The following is a 14,641-nucleotide window of genomic DNA, read 5'->3' as shown; positions in this document are numbered from 1 at the left end:
AATCACATTTTACACTTCAAAAAAAATGTCAACCTTATTTCTTCTACCTCCATATTGTCCTCAATTCCACCCATCATCATATTGTCCTCGACTTCTCCCGCAACCTTTCATTCCATTTATTCCGCCTCGAGAGTTTATTAATTGACTTCCTCCAATTCCCGGCTTCATAAAAGTTAATAATGATGCAAGCATTAGGAGTGATGAGAAGGTTGGTTATGGAGTAATTGCAAGAGATGAACAAGGTGTTTGGATTACCTGATGTTGCGGGTATTATCTTGACGATCAATTTGACAAACATGTTGCTCCAAAAGCTGGAAAAGTTGTTAAAGGAGAGATAAAAGCTATATTGGTTGGTCTCTTAATATCAAAAGAAAAGGGTTTCAAACAAGTAATCATCAAATCGAACTCAAAAAAAGCCATTGATATGATGAATGCAGTAAACAATAAAAACATGTACAAGTATTCATGGTTAGATAAAGAAGCTGTGGATATGGTATTCGAGTGTAGGGAATTGGCGAATGAACTACGTTATTGTTGCTTTCAACACAAGAAAAGGGAAGGTAACTTTTGTACCGATAAAATGGTTGAACTTGGCGCTCAAGAAAGTGAAGTTGAGAAGAAGTTTGAGCATCCTACGGATGAAGTGGTTCCGTTTCTAACCGCGGACTATTGTAGGTTTCCGTTTCCAAGGGGTATAAGGATGACAAAAAAATAAATAAATATTTGTGATTACTTAACAAAGTAGTCAGTTGCATAGTTGTAAAATGTATGTAATTAATGAAAATCATTGTATAGTAATGATTAATTAGGAGGGGGTTTACTTCGAACTTAGGGGTTGTGAGCTTCTGATCTTAGAAGATCATCATATGAAGTATTTGTTTTGTATTCTTTAAGTTTCAAAGAATTAATGTCGTCGTACATACTCGATCATAGTGGTGTGCGTTGCGATTGCTAATTTACAGTTGTAATATTATTATACTCCCTCCCTTTTTTTATATATGCATCACTTGGGGATGCACATAGTTTTAGGAGATAAATATAATATTGTGAGTGGGTGAATAAGTTATTATAATAAAAGTATGATGGGACCATGAAAGAGAAAGTATGTGAAAGATAATAGATAATTTATTATTTAAGTGGGGACATAGAAGAGAGAGAAATCATAAAATAATTTGAGTGGGGTTTAAAGTAAGAGAGAGAAATAATAAAATATAGTATAACTTTACCAAATATAGAAGTGATGCATATAAAAAAAAACATCCATAAAAGGAAAGTGATGCATATAAAAAAAACGGAGGGAGTATATGATATGACCAAGACTGTTCATTATTGTTTAATTTCCAATCTAAAGTTGGAGTATTATACTTATGGTATGATTAAGATTGCCGGTCTTTAATTTGTTAATCGTTTATTTTTCAATCTTAGAAACAATTATTAGATAAGATATATTAAGTAGAGGTTCTTTTGTGTAGATACGAGTCATACTACAACATATAGTACAAGTATTCCGATACATTTTACCTTTCAATATTAAGAAATTTATAAAATTAACACTTTAACTTGGTGATGTGCGATTGCTACTTTATTTTATGATTGGAGTAGTATTATGTATGATTTGATCAAGAGTTCAAGACTATTAATTGTTTATTTTCCAATCTAAAATCAGAGTATAACTTATAATTTGATTAAAATTGCCCGTCTTTAATTTAATTATTGTTTATTTTTTAATCTTAAAAACAATTTTTTTTTTTGAAACAATCTTAAAAACAATTATTAGATATATGGAGTAGAGGTTTTTTCGTGTAAATACAACAACATATAGTACAAGTACTCAATATAGTGTATATAAGTGTTTTTGGGTGTTACTCCGTACAAGTTATCTGAAAAAAAAAGTGTCATTGTTCTCCGAACATATTATACAACTCTCCAAAGAAAAGTGTCATTGTATTAATGTTAGTCCTACCATAATCTAGCAACTGCTAGAGAATAAGAGATTAAGAGGTACGTTTACTACTATTGGGTATTATTATCTTGTTTATCCTTCTGCCAAAAAAGAAAATAAATAAATAAAGATGGATTTTAGGTGAATTGGAAGATGTACATTTGTTAGTGATGGTCCGTAAATGCCTTGTTGTGGGTAGCTAGGTTTGTTTTAGTTTGATTATGGGATATGCTCATAATCAAAGTTTTTAATGTGGAAAAAAAATGTAAAATTACAGGCTTGATCAAGACTCATGTAGTCACGTTATAATGATTTAAAAATATATACGTCGTAAAGATACCACGTATAGTCTTAACAACTGTTTTTTTTTTTTTTTAGGAAAACCTAATCGATCAAGGTCTTAACAATATGTTTTCTGTGCGTTTGACTGTATGGCCACACCGTATTACCAGGTTACTTATTCAAGGGTTACTTAGTTAGGGATTACTTGGTCGTCACACAAAGGTTATTACTTGATCGGTCAAGGATTACTCGATCGGTCAAGAGTTATTCAGTTAGGGGTTACTCAATCAGTTTACTTGATCGGCCAAGAATTACCCCTAAATAAGTAACCACAACTACACAATGTGTCCAGCAACATATAAAATTTTGCGAGGTCTTAATTACTAGTAAAAATAAATAAATAAAATTCAATTTACGAAGAGAAAATAGTCCTAATTAACATTGGTCTAGATTTTGTTTTTATCTAGAGTAATATATGTTCGTAATTATTATCTTATGATGATAGTGTAATTTCGTAATGACTAATTGACTACACTAATTTTGGAGACACTACACACTTTTGAATTTTAATAATAACCACTTATTTTTAGTGTTAAGTCTATCACCGTCTGTCTATGTTATTGCCTTTACTAGAGTGTTGCTTGATTCCTAACTGTGATAATGTAATAGCGTACATCAAGGGGTAAATTGGTAAATGTATATACCACTTCTGTTTCATATTATTTGCAATGATTTGACATGAAATAGAGAGGAAAAATGTCTAATCATCACGAGTTAAGATCACAAAAGGGGTCCAACTTTTTGGAAAATATTGTGTGGGGTCTAACCTTTTTTTTTTTTACTTTGAGTTTGGGGTCTAGAATAGTTTTTTCGGTGATATTTAATTAATTTTGTGCAAAAAAGTTGACCCTTAGTTAATAAACTTGAACCCTTCTAGTCTATAATCTATAACTAATAGTAAAGTAATTACCGCTGACATCACCACTTTACATGTGTACCTTGTTATAAAATTAACAATTTGTGACATCACTCTCTCTTTTTTTTTTCTTTTTAAATTAAAGCTAATATTTGAAAATTATTGATTAATTATACATTTTTCTAAAAGTTTTTATGAATAAAATGACTAATTACACAATTTATTGGTGATAGTAGAGTTTGGATTATTTTTCTCTCTTTCTTAATTCTTCAAATTTTTATAATGAATAAAAAATGAATGCTTTTTTAGAAATTTTAGTATAACTATGAAGTTAATTAGAATATTTTTTAGCTTAATTAATCTAACTAAAGGGATCGATCACGATTTAATATGTTTTGCTAAAAATATTTATATTACACACATACAAGTAAGTTTTTAATTTTTTAAACCGTGCATCTTACGTGATTAACCTAGTTAACCAATAAAGAAATTTCTTTTTTTAAAAAAATAAAAAAATAAACAACAACAATAAAATTTTATCGATAATAAAACTCTATACAACAATTTTATCTTAAAAAATCTATCCGAAAATCGCTTACTTAGCATCATATGTTTCACAATAATACCTATTTATCTCCTATGTGGCGCAACACTTGGCGAAAAACTAGAATGTCAAATGTCGATGTCTCGTGGCGTGGTTGCAAGACCAACTTTATATATTAGTGGTATGATATGATATGATATGATGTGAGAATTTGTTAAATTCATTTAAACATGTACTTTTAAAAAAAAAAAAACTTGTACTAAAAATTGTAAATTGAGAAGAGTAAAACCCTATGGAGCAATAATCTAAGTACCGACTATTGAGGGCTAAGTATGGCAGAGGTGTGAAATTTCTGTGTTTCGAACTACCTAGGAATGAGGAAGATAGTGTTATTCTATGGACTCTTGCTATTGCATTGGAATGAAATCTTGCCTCCTTAGTCATCGAGCTTGATGATACAATGCTAAGGCTCTTTCAAAAGAGCTTTAGCAGAGATCAAGATAAACTAATTGGAAGATGCTTATGAGGACCTTAGCAAGGCTGCTAGGTCAAAGCCTAAAAATGAGGACATTCTCCGTGAACTAAAGAGGATGAAGAGCATAAGGTGTGAGGTGAGTAAGATCGTTGGCAAGAGGGGTGCTGAAAATTCCGTCATGACTCACTGTAACAAAAAAGGGAAAATTAGTGAGTCATCATTTATCCTAGCGCGAGATGTAGAATGAATCTTGCAGTGGTAATCAAAGTGGTGTGACAAAGCTGACTTTACTAATCGTGTTGGTGAGATGGAAGTAGAGAAACCTATCCATACCCACAATGCTTATGCTGCATTGGAGAATGAGGAGCATGGTGCAACCTGCCCCCTATACAACCAGGAATCGTCACATGTAAAGGCCACGGATACCAAGAAAATCCATTATTTCTCCAACGGAACAAAAAAAAACCAATTCCTTAAGATTTCCTTCTTGTCCTATTCAAATCTCAAGTAAGAAAGGACTTTGTGTTTATTAAACAAATTTGCTAATTCGTGGATGCATGTACGAATGAAAGATAAGACTACTATGGATAGACATTATAAAATTTATAAGGATACGAAATCAAAAGGTCCAGTAGTCTTGTTCATGCCTACACGAAGAATGAGTCCGGGTGAGAGGAGTAGACGCGACAAAAAAGCAAAAAAAGAAAAGGGTCACACTTTCTCTTGTGGTCGTTGTTAGATCTGGAAAACCCTAAATTAATGGCATTTAGAAGTTAGATGATCCAATGCCCTTATGCCTAACTAATAACAACAATGATGGTTCACATGTCGAGGATGGGAGTGAAGGTCTAGACTATCCTACCACTGACTTTGTTGAAGTGGAATTCGTTAGATCTAATGAAGATGAGCCCATGCCTTTTGAACCTGAGTAGGTGCTATCATCCCACATCTACTACCTTTAAATTCTCTGCCTCGACAAGGAAACATGAAAGGCCGCACATGTCAAGGGTAAATAACAAGAAAGGTAAAATTTATCCCAGGTTTTATTTTTACAAGTCCAAGAAGCATAAAGGAACAAGCTTGATTTGAGAATCTTATGGCTAGCATTAGAGGTGATAAAAAATCGGGCCGGGTCGGGCCAGGCCTTAACACAATTTCTCGTGTCCAAACTCGTAAAAAAGTAGCGTCCTTTGATATGTCCATTTTATATAATGTTTTACCCCCGTCCCTTGGTTGTTATTAGTAGTGTTTTTGGCTCTTTTGGGCCACTTTTATTACTAATTTGTGTTTTCTAGTGTTTTCGTAGTTTTAGTTGTATTTTACAGGAAATTGCACTCTTGGATCATTTTCCCGGGCTTTATGGATCAACTACGGAAGCTAGAAGGACACGACCACTTTTGGAGCCCAGGATCGGTGAGAGCCGGTGATTAAGGGCTCGGTAATTGGGATCCCGAGGTATTCGGACCGAGTGTTCAAGACCCGAGGAGGAAATCCGGATTGGGCCGAGAAATCAAGCCCAATCGAAGTCCAAGCCTCAAAGTGGAGCAAGGGCCCGATCGGGCAAGAGGTCGCCCGATCGGGCGCGGCAAGGCCAGGTGCTGTGCGTGCATAAGCGCGCCCGATCGTGCGAGCATCTAGCACGATCGGGCGGCCCTTTGCCCGATGGGGCGCGCGTTTTTAAAAGACCTGATTAGATTAGTTTTAATTTTTGTTTTAGAAAACGTTTATATACGTTTTTGTACGGATTTTTGTGGATCTTCTTTCTTAGACTTTCTCTCTCTACTTAGGATTTTTCTCTCTCTTAACTTTTCTCTAAAACCTTGTTCTTGATTATTTCCATTAATATAGATTAGTTTGGTAACGATTTCTCTTCTCTTAATCTTATCTCCTTTCATCATGACTTATTTTATTGCTTTGATTAGTTTAGTTTTTAATATGTGTGAGTAGTTTTATTTCTAGGGTTCATGGGGATCCATAAATAATATGAAGGGGTAATTTATTGTTGTTGATTGTCAATGCTAGATTAATTTCCTATTGATTGATTTAATGCTCTGTGACTAGATTTGCGCAGATCTTTTATGCATGAGTTTGACAACATTGATTCGAGATTTGACAGATGAGAATTAATGTTTAGGTCTAGTTTCAATAGGTAGATTAATTTATAAATGGTTAAGTCGAGATTCGAGAGATGAGATTTAATACCGGTAGATTAATTCTGTGATTGTAATACGTAGCGAAAGCCCTTTACAATCTGGTTAATTGATGCATTGATGATTGACTATTATTAATTCTTGATATTGCATGATAATTTCTTATTGAATTGTTTTAACGTTTTACAATTGCGGCTTGTAAAAGTATAGCAATATTAAATTGATGAATCGAGCAGATGTTAATTTGATATTAAAGGCTATTTTCAATAAGAACTTAGATCTAGTAAATTGCGAGAGCCTGTTAGATCTATGGTGATTAGTAAATTGCGAGAGCCTGTTAATCGTGTTATTTATGCAATGTAAATGATTGATTACTATGTTTTACCCTGGAGTATTATTTATTGGTGAACCTATACCCTAGATCCTTTCATATATTGCTTTCTCTCTATTCTCAATCTTAGTAGTTTAGTTTCTTATTCGAATATAAATATTGGTTACTTAGATAATTTAGATTATAATAATTAATTAGGAGTAAAAAGACTTGTTTCCCTGTGGAGATCGACCCTACTTCCCTATCTACTTTAGTTATAGGACTTATGAATTATTTTTGATTAGGGGATACGACTTTACCCTGTCAGCCTTGTCGGGCCAAAACGGGGTTTTCGGGCTTTCTCGGGCCGGGCTCGGGCTTTTCAACTAAAAATGTGTTTTTATGCTTGCCCAAACCCGCCTTATTTTCGGGCCGGGCTAGCGAGTCGGGCCAATGTTGATCACCTCTAGCTAGCATCTATGATGGAATTATTAATCCCCATACTTGTATCGCTTAGCATGTTATGAAAGTTGTACCCCCATCCTCAGTATACTTCTTGTGTTAGTATGGTTAAGAGTAGGGGTGAACATGGTCTGGTTTGGTGCGGTTTGAGTATAAACCAAACCAAACCGCAAAATACGGTTTGGTCAATTTTCCAAACAAAACCAAACCAAACCATATTAATATTGAAACCAAACCAAACCAAACCGTAATAATGCGGTTTGGTGCGGTTTGGTTTGCGGTTTATGATAAGACGACATTTTTTCCTAAAAATTGTCAAATATTAATAAATTTATAATAAAGTTCAAATAATTAGCCCAAACGGATTAAATTATACTACAAAGTTTTAATAAAAATAACAACCAACTAATCAAGTGCTAACACAATAACACAAAATAAAAATAATACATAACAAATTAACAGTGGAAAAAAACATAATACATTTGTCCAAAAAAAAATAAATTCATACTACATTATAGTTTTTAATAATTGGCAGCAACTTGACAACATCAGGGGCTACATTATGCGATATCAATGATTGCCGAACCTAAACTGATCTTGGAGTATAGTATTATACTGAATTACTGACCGTCTTCTAATGATTTTTCATGTTTTTTATTATTTTTTTTCTTTTTAAAAATATATAATAATTATTTTAATTTTTATAAATATTATATAAATATTAAAATGCGGTTTACTGGTTTACGGTTTGGTTTGGTTTATAATTTTTGAAAAACCAAACCAAACCGCAAACCGTATTTCCCAAAAAATCAAAACCAAACCTTATTTTTCTAAACTGTAAACCAAGTTACGGTCCAGACCAAACTCTGTACAGCCCTAGTTAAGAGAGTTAAACCCTCTCCTTGTTGGGAACAAACCTCATATTAAACATGAGATGCAAAAAGAAATCTAGAGAGAGAAAGAGAAAGAAAAACCCAACCCCACCCAAAAGAAAACCCCAGAAACACCACGAAAATGGAAATCCCCTACCGCTGCCGTTTTGCTTCCCAAAGGCTCATACTTTTGCTCGATCTTCCCCCCTGCTTTTCCTAATTAGCACTAGCAATTATTATCCTATTAGCCCTTCAATTGGTCAACTATGGATCTCCTATATCCTTGTTCCAAAAGATTATCTACTTTATGAGATAAATTACCCTATTAAGCTTTTTAATTACAAGATCGGTGAACCCAAAAGGCCTCTAAGCATCGAGATCTTGCAGATCTTGGGTAATACGCTACTCGTCTCCGCCTATGGAGTAGATGTGATGATTATTTTTCTGGGGAAATTCGCAAATATACAACAAGCAATCTCAAGCGATACTTTCAAGAATAAAAAAAATTGGATCTCAGGGAAGTCTCTCCACCTTCTTTTACTTAATTATGTGGCTTTGCTTGCATGTTTAAATTACTTGCTTTTTTTTCTATATTTTCTGAATTTTTTAATCGAACCTTTGCTCTTCCCAATTTTTGTTTCTGTTCTTCTCTCTTTTTCGAAAAATTTGTGTGATCTCCGTTCTGTTTTTTATTATTATTTTTATCATGGTTTGTTACTGTCCCTTCAATTCTCTGGTGGTTTTGCTTGGGGAACGGTTTTTCCTGTCTATTTATATCCTTGCTTGTGTTTAGTTGTAGCATCTCTCTTTAGTGTTTCTTTCATCCTCTTTGCTTATTGTTTCTGTTGTGCTTTATTTCTTCTACACTTTCATCTTCCTACTACTTATAGTATAGATTTCATGTCAGACGTTCCCCCTCCTCCTAGTTATGCCTCTATTCTTACAACACGACATCCTTCTCCTGCCATTTGCCCTTCCGAATCTCAACTTGTTGAATGTGGAATTAATAGTATGGATAGCCTTAATTGTGAAACCAGTCAATCCCACCCATCCAGTGACACCCTCAACTCTCTGGGAGGTCACAGTCCTAGTATTCCTGCCCCTCCCTCTTCTTCAGATGGTGCATGTCCTCCTTCATCGCCAATTTCAAATTCAGTTCACTCCAGTATAACTGTCAATGCACCTACACTTTCTGAAGCTACCATAGCCGATCATAAATCAAAAATCTTTTATGCTAAAATTTGGGGAGAGTTTGTGCCTTATGCTGCTGTCACCTCTAGGTTGGTTAAAGAGTGGAATTTCATTCATGGGGAAGTCTCTATTAGATACCTAGCCAATAGTTGGTACATCATCAAATTCACCAACCCTATTGATAAAGATGAAGTTTGGTCCCGCGGACCTTGGTTTGTTCAGGGGCTTAATCTGGTACTCATTCCTTGGGAGCCAAACTTTTTCGCCTTCGATAATGAGATTACTCATGTTGATCAGTGGGTTAAAATCCCTTTTCTTCCCACTGAGTATTGGACTTGGGATCATTGTGTTTCTCTGACTTCTAGCATAGGTACTCTAATCAAGCTTGATGAGTATACTCTAAGAAATGATGATAAAGCTCAGTTTGCTAGGGTTTGTCTTAATATAGATATTTCTAAACCTGTCCCTTGTACTCTCTCTATGCATATCGGTGAGAGAAACAAAATTTTTATCTTTCTTATGAGGGTGTTCATGAAGTCTGCCCCCTGTGTGGAAATAAAGACCAAACCTTGAAGGCTTGTCCTAAAAAGCCTACTCCTTCTCTTGAACTCATAGTGGCTCAGCTTGAGGCTAGCAATCTGGACCACCAGGGTGAACAAGCCCCTCTACCTCACTCTGACTGGATACATGTCAAGCCACAACGTCGTGCTAGACCTAGATTTTTCAGCAAGGGTGGGAAAAGTGGGATAAGTGCTTTTACTAGCTATTTCTCTAGGTTCAACAACACTGTCTACTCTCCTAATCCTAACCCTACCAACTTCAATCAGTCCCCTTCTTCTTCTTCAAATCATGGAGAGGTAGCTACTGTTCCCATCAGTAATGCTTTTGCTTCTTTGGGTGAGTTTCAAGTTTCAACAGGAGAAAAAATCACTCTTAATCCTCCTGTTCCAGAAAAAGAGTCTTTTGTTGATGATGAGGATGATCTAGATGAGGCTTTCTTCAATGCTTTAGGGGTTATCCACCATAGCCCCGAGATAAATTTCGATGCTGACATGACTGCTTCTCCTTCCTGTGACACTAACAAGTCTGAAAATTCTAAAAGGAGGAAACATGATGATGGGGATGTGGGTTCCCCTACTTCTGTTATGAATTATGATTAAGTCTCTAGGCTATGTGTGCTGCTTTTTGGGTCTGAGATTCCAGCTACTAGCTCTTTATTTTACTAATTTCGTATGTAATGTTTATTTTCTTTTCATTATCTATTTCCTATTAAGGTTCAGCCTACGCTATCTTGCTAATTATCATGCTGATCCTTTCTTTTGTAATTTCATTTTCTTTAAGCTAATGCAACGTCTCTATTTAGTTTACCCTCTCTTGCATTACCGGATTATGTGTTCAGTCCTTTTGCAATTTACTTTTACTGCTACTATGGTACTATTAAGTGTTTTCCATTGGAATATTATTTATTCAGCATTATTTTTGCTCTTATTTCTTCTGTATAATAATGAGTTGCTCCCTTGGGGTTTGTGGTTTTATAATTCTCAAACCTTACACCCTCATTTAATATGTTGAGCTGGTCTTCCTATGTTGGGTTTGGTTATAGGTTGTATTAAGTCTTATTGTTGCTATGCTATGCTTCCTTGCTGGCAGCAGCAAAGGACCCTTTTTCTCTTTACTCCCCTTCATTGTCACACCATGTTATCTTGGTTCAGGAGACTGATTGCAGGAGTTTTGAGGGGGGCGGCTCTTTGTAGTTACCCTTGGATGCCTTGTCCCAAGGATGAGCCATGGAATAATTTTTTCCATGGGACCGAGGGTCTATCTTTATGTTGTTTCTCTTATACTAACACTGATTATTCTAGTAATTTTTTATATGAATTGTGTATACAGTGGTGCACTTATGTATTTTGCTCTTTTTGGCACAGGTCATGCCAAAATATAGAGGTGGATTGTTGCAAATTTCTACTGGAAAGAAGCTTTCGACTTAATGATCTTATTTCCTGTAAAAATTTCCTGGAAATTTTTATTGTGTCTTATATTAATTTTTCTCACGAAAATGTATCCTTGTAATAGTTTATATTATAGAATCGGGGCTGCAAACCCCCAATGGAATCAAGTGCTTGACACTCGCGATGAATCTAATGCGGCAAAGGCCCTCTTACATGATCATACATTATCATTATGAAAATTCTATGCTGGAATATACGAGGTGGGAAAAGACCCGAGGCTTTGGCCGAACTAATATTTTTAAAAAATAAACATAAGCCAGACATAATATTTGTCTTGGAAACAATGACGAATACTGCTAATAGTAAGAGAATATTAAAATCTTTACATTTTGATCACACGTTTGTTATTGAACCAAATGGTCATTCGGGTGGCATTTGGGTCTGTTGGAATATTGATAAAATCAGTATTAATCAAACTACCTTGACAGAAAGGTGTGCCCACTTAAATATTATTTTTAAACCTTTAAACTGCGAATTGTTAATAAGTGGCATTTACGGTCCAGCTCAAGAGTCTGATAAAAATGATTTTTTGGATTACCTTAATTCATTTAGCTCAAATATTACTATGCCTTGGATTATTATAGGAGACTTTAATGAAATGTTGTGTGTAAATGATAAAATTGGTGGAAGACCATTTCTTCCACACCAATTACAACGCCTACCTAATTTTATAGCAAATACCATGCAACAGACATTCCTAGTACCCAAAATTCTTTTTCATGGAAGCAATGTGTCAATAACAGAGTTATATATGAAAAATTTGATAGAGCAGTCTGTAGTAATGATCTCCTTCGAATTTTCCCGCGGAGTCAAATAAAATTTGATGTCTTTACAATATCAGATCATGCCCCTCTAATTTATGATTCTCATTATAATGATCAAATTGTGCCCCATCGACCCTTTCGATTCCAAAACCATTGGACTCTTGAGGCCGATGCTCTTGCAATCGTAAAAAAAAACGTGGCCATCACCAATTCAAGGATCAAGGTTCTACAGAATTCAACAAAAATTGTCTCGTACAAAGGTCGAATTAAAACAATGGGCACAAAAAAGATATGGGAACAATAATAATAATAAGCTCATACTTAATTCAGAAAAAATAAAGGACCTCGAAAAAGCGTTACACATACAACCTTTTAACCCGATCTTAGTAAGTCATATGAATAGAATGTTGCGCCAAAGAGAGAAACTTCTACTTTTTGGACAACGACATTGGGGTGCCATTTCTAGGAAAAATTGGCTTACGCAAGGTGATAGGAATACAAGATTATTTCATAATAAAATACGTTAAAGGATAGCTCTTAATACAATTTATAGATTAAAAAATACAGATGACAGTTGGGTAGAATCTAAGGAGGAAATCCACAATCTTCTCCTAGAATCCTTCAAATACAGATTCAGTTCTAACTCACCAACTATTTGACAAATTGATCTTTCGTTTATTGAACCAATCGTTTCATCAGATGATTGCAACACCCTCATAAGCCCAATCTCTAAAGAAGAAATAAAAAGAGCCTTTTTTGATATGAACCCCAATAAATCCCCCGGATCAGATGGCTTTGGGGCAAGGTTTTTCCAAGCCTACTGGCCAATAGTTGAGAATGACATCACTATAGCGATTCAGAGTTTTTTCTCGCATGGGCAGCTTCCTCCCTTTGTGAACCACACTATTATTACCTTAATACCGAAGGTAGATATCCCAGAAACCCAAATCATTTCCGGCCAATTAGCCTGGTAAATAACATCTACAAAGCCATATCAAAAATCATGGTTAGTCGTCTATGTCCGATTCTAAAAAAGTCGGTCAGCCCCTTACAAAATGCTTTTACCCCCGATCGCTCGATACATGACAACATCCTTATAGTACAAGAAATACTTAACACCTTCCATAAATCAAAAAATAAGACGGGTTGGTGTGCACTAAAACTAGACATGGAAAAAGCATATGATAGGATTGAATGAGATTTTTTGTGGGAAACCCTTAAATGTTTTGGATTTCCTTTGAAATGGATTCATTGGATCCAGAAATGTGTCACCAAAGTGTCATATTCTCTCAAAATCAATGGAGAAACTACAGAATGGTTCAAGCCTTCAAGAGGGCTAAGACAAGGGGACCCTCTCTCTCCGTATCTGTTTATCTTATGCATGGAAGTTCTAATCAGAAAATTATCCCTAGAAAGCCAAAAAAAATAAATCAGGGATCGGGTTCAAAATTGCTCCTCGCTCTTTTAATATTCCATGCCTCCTTTTTGCAGATGACAACTTAGTTTTATGTAAAGCTACAACGTCAGCTTGTAATAACTTAAAGAGAATACTAGATGAATTTTGCTCCTCCTCTGGTCAACTAATTAACTTCCATAAATCGTCAATCATTTTTTCACGTCAAATTACAAATAGTCGTCGCACTGCCCTTGCAGCCCATTTCAACATGACTCCCAAGTCCTCTCTCGGAAGATATTTAGGGGTCTTTTTTAGCTCTCATTACCCTATGAAAAAAGATTTTAAGAGAGTGCTTGATAGCACCAAACAACGAATAAACTCTTGGGAAGCCAATTACCTCTCTAAAGCAGGTCGCCATACTTTAATCCAAAGTAATCTAGAAGCCCTTCCATCCTACATTTGCTCTTCTTCTCTTCTTCCCAGTGATATGGCGAAAAATCTAGACTCTCTCCATAGAAATTTCTTTTGGAGGCAGCAAAAAGAAAAAAATGGTACCCCTCTAGTAGCATGGAATAAAGTTTGCAAACCCAAGAACCATGGCGGCCTAGGTTTAAGGCGAAACCTTCCCTTAAATCAAGCATTCCTCGCTAAGTTAGGTTGGAAGATTCTTTCAGACCCTACTAATCTTTGGGTTAAACTTATAAAAGAGAAATATCTCCATAGCTCCTCTTTTTTTTTACTATCATCTTCAACCTAAAGACTCACATATATGGAAAACCATTCTTGCACAGAGGGAAATTCTGCGCAAAGGCATTCGTTGGAAAATTGGCAATGGCAATGACATTTATTTCTGGCTAGACAACTGGGTGATGAACAAGAGTCTCCTAAAAGCCTTAGAGTTACAAGGCCACCAAGTCAACATTAACTTAAAGGTTGCAGACTTTATTCTCCCCGACCGAACTTGGAATAAACAAAAGCTTTGTTCTTTATTATCGAATTATATTGTACAGCTAATCATCGGCATTCCCTTACCTAACTCTCAAATGTCTGACACACCAGTATGGGGCCCTACGCCTTCGGGAAATTTTTCAGTGAAGTCGGCTACATGGATAGCACATGATTAGAGCCAAATTCTGTAAAATGGCCCCATCGTTGGATATGGAAATTGGACATCCCACCTAAACTCCAAATTTTCTTATGGCAAATAATGCATAATAGTCTTGGAGTTAGAGACATCCTTTATAAAAGAAAGATTATTCCTTTCAATCATTGCACCTTTTGTTCCGCCTATCCGGAATCTCACGACCACTTATTTCTTACTTGTGATA

This window comes from Chenopodium album, chromosome 3, assembly GCF_948465745.1.
Source record: "Chenopodium album chromosome 3, dcCheAlbu1.1, whole genome shotgun sequence".
NCBI lineage: Eukaryota > Viridiplantae > Streptophyta > Magnoliopsida > Caryophyllales > Amaranthaceae > Chenopodium > Chenopodium album.
Note: the sequence above shows the minus strand (reverse complement) of the source record.